Below are 6,000 nucleotides of genomic sequence, written 5' to 3'. Positions count from 1 at the left end.
AACTCTTGTGTGAACATTTATTTTGGATTTGTTAGTAATAGAAAAACTGGAACAAACCTAAATAATCCCCAAAATGTAGAATAAGAAAAACTGAGACTTAAATGTAATGAGTAAAAATGATATGATAATTGTATAAAAGGTATAATAACTGTGTTAACAAGAGAATAAAGGAAATTTGAAGTTGTCTGTCTTTTAATTTTCTTCTATACTTCTTGATTTTTGTTGCACAAAAAGTATATGTTGCACTAAAGTCAGAGTCATTCCTTCCTTTTTCTTTTCTTCTTTAAGTTTAGGTTTAGCCCTTAAATTTAGGGCTTGGTATAGTTTGTATGTTGAAATTCTCTCAAGTGCCCTGTCCACTGGGTGGTGCTCTTGGCGGGGTGGGACTGGTGGACCTTTTAGAGATACAGCCTGGTAGGTGGGCCTTAGGTCTGTGGGGATGTGTCCTCAAATGTGATTGTGGGACCTTAGTCTCTTTCTTGTCTTCTTTTGCTCTCTGGCTCATGAGGTGAGCAGTTTGTCACACTGCGCAGTCCTGCCAGGATATTCTGCCTTGCCAGAGGCCCAAAGGCTTGGGGCATTTGAATGTGGACTGGAAACTTCAGAAACATGAGCCAGAATAAACTTTTCTGATTATAAATTAATTATCTTGGATATTTTGTTATAGTAACGAAAAACTGATAAGCAGAAGGCCCGTCTAGAATGAATGCAGTATTTAATAGGCATAAGGAAGAGCTCTGGGTCCTTTATCAGAGGACTAGTTGTTTCAAAACTTCCTTGTTGACTAATGATTCTTTACCCCATTGGATTGCATTGGTTGCCTATTAAAACAATTTTTATTACTTGTCTATCTAATATATATATGTATAGGTGAACATGCACACATGTTCTGAATTTACTTCAAGATTCTTTATTCTTGATAGTCATGATAAAAACTCTCAGTGAACCAGGAAACTCTGAATATGAATTTTGATTTATGTGTCCTTTCACCAATATGCTATCTTTACTACTATAGATTTAGACTAAGTTTTGGTGTCATAGTACTATAATTTTTAAAAACTTTTCCAAGATTTTTGGCTATTCTAAATCCATTATATTTCAAAACACAGTTTCCACTTGGCCTAACAATTTCTGGAAAAAAAAATCTGCTGTGGCTTTCATTGGTATCAAGATTTCAATAACTGAGAAGGGAAAATAGTTGATACACTGACAGTATTGAGTCTTCCAAGGACCTGTTGAGATCTTTTCCTTAGTAGTGCTTTAAAATTTTTAGTAGAGAGACTGCATTTTTTTTCAAATGTATTCTTATTGGATGATTTTTATACTGTTTACCATGTATGTTTTAAAAATTTCATTCTCTAATTCTTTTTGGCCTATAGAAATACAATTGATTTTTATTTTGTCAATAAATTGCACTACAATATTAATTCACATGTCGCCTAATTATTTAATAGATTCCTTGAAATTTAGAAGATAAGATCATGCCTCCAAATGAAGAAAGTTTTATGTTTTCCTCCCCGTTCTTCATGTTTATTTTGCTTGTCATATTGTAATGACTTCCTGGACAATGTCTAATAGAAATGTCTACAATGTATATTCTTGCCTCGGTCCAGGTCTTAGGCTGAATGTTTGAAATGTTTCACCATCCCATACAATATTCATTCACAGGAGGGTTTCCTAGAATCTTTCCATTGCTCTGAAGATGTTTCCATACATTTCTAGTGTGTTCAAATTTGCCATAAGTGTTGATTGTTACTGTATTACAGGTATTGATAAAATGGATTTTTCCATTTAATTTGTAATGTGGTAAATTTATTTTTCATGTATAAAACCAACTTTGAATTCCTAGATAAACTTCATTTGTTCCTAGTTGTTACCATTTCTACATGTTTTAATTTCTATTTGCACTTGATGTTGAATTCTTATATGTATATGTTCAAGAGGATACAAGTCTGTAGCTTTCTTGTGACACATTTGCTTGGGCTTGGTATCAAGGTTACAGTGATTTTATAAAATAAGGTGGGCAGTTGTTCTTGCCTTCTGTTTTGAAGGAGTTTGTGTAGGACTTGTGTTTTTCTTAAATACGTAATAGCAACTTTTAAATTCATTGACTTTTTCCTGTAATATTTATACTCTTTATTTCACTGATATTATTTTTTCTTTTTCTAATTTGAAGCTTAATTAGCATTTATTCTATTAGCTTCTTAAAATGGAAGATTAGTTTGCTGATTTTGGAACTTTGTTCTTTTCTAATATAAGGATTCAGTTTCCTGATGACTTCTTAATCTCCACCATTTCATTGTGATATGTACTGCATTTTCTCACATACTTCTATATCTATGCAAGTTTGTTGTCTTTGTGTTCAGTTTCTACATGTGCATGTGATCTCTGTACCTTTCTTATTTTTCCTATAATTTCAGGTAATTGAAAATTTTTTCGTGTGTTCTCATTAACTCCACTGTTGATTCAATATGATTTTGAACTCCGTTCATGGAGATTGCTTATAGATTTTCAGCATCCCTCATTAATTTGTCACAGAATACATTCAAAAAATATTCTAGTCCTTCAAAGAATTTGGAGAACCTTGTGATAGATATTTTGAGTAATAACTCTCGCATACTTTTTCTCTCATATTGTCATTGTTATAGATGTTATAAATCTCATTTTCCTTACAATTATTGTTCATTTAGATTGACAATAGTTTGTAAAGAATTAAAAGATATTTAAAAGAGAAAATGATACTTATCTAATACCATTTCCATTCATTCTACACAAATTTATTTAGAATTTCTTATATGGAAGTTCTGCTTAAGGTATTGCTTTCAGATTTCTTTTCCTGTCAGAGGCATGTTTATTTTACTTTAAGTTTTGGAAAATGGTTTACTGGATAAAAGATTCTATGCTGACATACTGTCTAAAGTTATGTCAAAAATCCCTCCCTGAAAGTTCCATCTTCATTGCATCTGGATTTATTAACTAATCTGTGCCTTGCTTTTCTTGTGTACTTTTCTTTCCTTTTTTCATTTAATATCAACTACCTTGTAATTTAAGTAATTTCTCTTTCATCTGTGCTTCCCATGTCTTCCTCTTCCACCCATGCTCTAAAGAAGTGAATCACAAGTCCACCTCACCTCAGAAGATCTTGACAATTTTGCAATTTACTTCATTAAATTATATAGTTATTTCATCAATTTGGACTTAGAAATAAAGATTTGCTAGGTTATCTGGCCTGTCTTCTCTGACAAGAGGCACTAGCAATGTTTTTTGAACCTTTATACCCTCAGAGGAAACAGAAGATGCTTCTTCATTAACCAAGGCAGTAGCTGTGGCCGCGGCTTCAAGGAAGCCCTCCATAGGCCTCTAAGCATTGAAGCAACTCCAGCAACAGCAGCTTCAGAAATATCCACAAAGCCACAGACTCTGTGGTCAGTTCAATGATAGGCAGCCAGCAGCCCCTGGAGCAAATACTCCCTGGAGGTTCTGTAGTGAACAACTTCCTAGTCCATCCCTTCAGCCTAGGATTATTTCTTGCTTTCTCAAATTCCTGCTGTGCCAGCTATGTGCTAATACCCTCCTCCATCTGGCAACTTACTACTGCAATATTGGACCCCCACATGAGTATTTGTTTCTTAAAACACGATTCTGGAAGGAGTTGGCTATGTGAAATTATACAATGGGAAGTGACAATGACATCATCTCCAGAATACAAGGAGATCTCTTTGTCTAGGCTGTGCACTGATAAAATTGTCACTTAAAGTGTCTCCTACGGTCATCTGGGATGGGAGCCTAATGAGAATAAATCTTTGCTGCCTTTGACCATGAGGATGGGGATTTTCACCATATATCTAGGAGCATAGAGCCTCAGATTTGCAAGATGAGAAGGATTTTTGAGATTGGGCATCCAACGATATGAACATAAATAGCAATACTGAACTGTATGCTTAAAAATAGTTAAGATAATACATTTTATGTTAAGGATTAAATAAAAACTGTGGAATTCTGGCTGCACTCAGCTATTCTAAAGATTAGCAAAGAGAGAATAACAATCTCAGAGCTTTCAAATCAAGGTACAATTAGGAATTAGGGAATTGCTCTAAAAAGGCTAAAGGATACCTTATCAGCAGGGCTACATAACTTGAAATCATGCCCAGAATTTAATAATGTAAGTTGCATAATTATAGTGTTATTTGAATTTGAAGGATATCCAGGATTCTGATATAAAAATTACGGTATTGATTGAGATGAAATGAGTGTCTGAGAATGTGAAAAAGACATTTGAGTTATTTTGATGAATCTGAGACTTTCCCTTCTGAGATTTCCTTTTCTTCCTTTCCCCTGAGATTACCTTACTTCCTGCTGGGGGAAAGAGTTATCTGATTCTCAAGGGAATGGTGAATTCTCCAAAGTATCTCTACCATCATTTATATGCCAGAAACAAGATGGGATCATTTATCATTATGGGCACCATGGCTGGTACAACAATCAGAAGGCTCTGACCCAGGGGTCCTAGTAGAATAAAATTGCTTCTGGCATTCCTAGTGATGACATAAATGGTCATGGTCACCTTACAGAAATATTGTTTAATCTATGTAATCCAAAAAAAAATGTAAGGCTAAGGACCCAAAATCTGACTTGAGTACAAAATAAGAAGTTGCACCTTCTTTTACACATTACACAATATCATTTGAAAGAAGATCCCAGCTTTCCTTGGGGAAAACCTTGCTTCACTTACCATATGTATGCCTCATAAATTTTGTTTTGTGCCTTCCTTCTTTACCAAGGTGAAACAACCTTGCACAAAGAGAAAGGAAGATGCCTCAGTGTTCTGGAGATTACTATATACAGGCTCTAAAATCCAATCCAAATGCCTTAGAATCCAAATTTTCACTGTATTTCATTGCTCAGAGTAAGGATTTAAGGAACTCGGGAAATAATTAAGTTTGTTTCACATTTATCTCATAGTGAACTCAGGGAGTATATTAGTTTTGTCACTAATTATTGAACAAAGCTAAAAGAGATATTATCAACCACAGGGAGACTGCCCATTCAGCTTTCTGAGCCATGGAATGGATGTCATCACAGTAAAAAGGGCCAAGTAGAAGCCCTTGGAAATAACCCCATAGACCAAAATAGCAAACCAGTGTTACATGCAGGGGTGTGCCAGATATTAGTATCACAGTGAAATACTTGAACATTGCAGGAGTCATGACTTATATCAAATCAAAAATTTAAGATTAATTTAATGTAAAATATTTTCAGAAAATGACAAAATTTGAGAGAATTCTTGGAATTCTCCTAGTTTGTGATGACTCCAATTGCAGCTTCTTCCCTAGCTGTGTTCTTTATCCTTGAATAATTCAGTGCAAATTAAAATAGTGCATATACTATTTATCTGGCAGTTTTTTCTCTAAACCAGATGGTTCCATAGAGAAGCCTTGATGAGATTTCAAAAATCACCTCCTTTTTTTAGGTCAGCATCCAATGCGTAGGAAGTAGAATTGTCTTGATATGTCACAGAATGTCGTACTAGGCAATTGCAGTAAGGACATTATAAGGATTGAACCTGGTGAGCAAGAAGTATGAAGAGAAATTCATTAGGCATTTTAATAAGACAAACTTGTGCCAAGAGAGTACACCAGATCCTGAAAGACGTTTCACATGCAGGTAGTTCAGCCTTTTGTTGCAACTCATCTTGTTCATTACTGCCATTATTTTGATACCTATTTACAGAATCACATATGTTTCATATACTGGTTAATAAGGGAAACTGATCTGGAGCTGGTTTACTAATGATTCGTCATGGTATGCTGACTGTAGTATTATAGATCTCTTGTTGATGGTACAGAAAGGAAATTCTTGATGTAGAAAGAACTCATAATGACAAATGATATCAAATTGTCAAATTTCCTGGACTGAAAGATAGTCATGGTTATTGTTTTCATCAGTTTGGGCTTCTTTCACACACACACACACACACACACACACACACAACTAACATTC

Source organism: Fukomys damarensis, unplaced genomic scaffold (genome assembly GCF_012274545.1).
Source record: "Fukomys damarensis isolate Sample0158 unplaced genomic scaffold, DMR_v1.0_HiC HiC_scaffold_14, whole genome shotgun sequence".
Lineage (NCBI taxonomy): Eukaryota > Metazoa > Chordata > Mammalia > Rodentia > Bathyergidae > Fukomys > Fukomys damarensis.
This window is presented reverse-complemented; position numbering follows the sequence as displayed.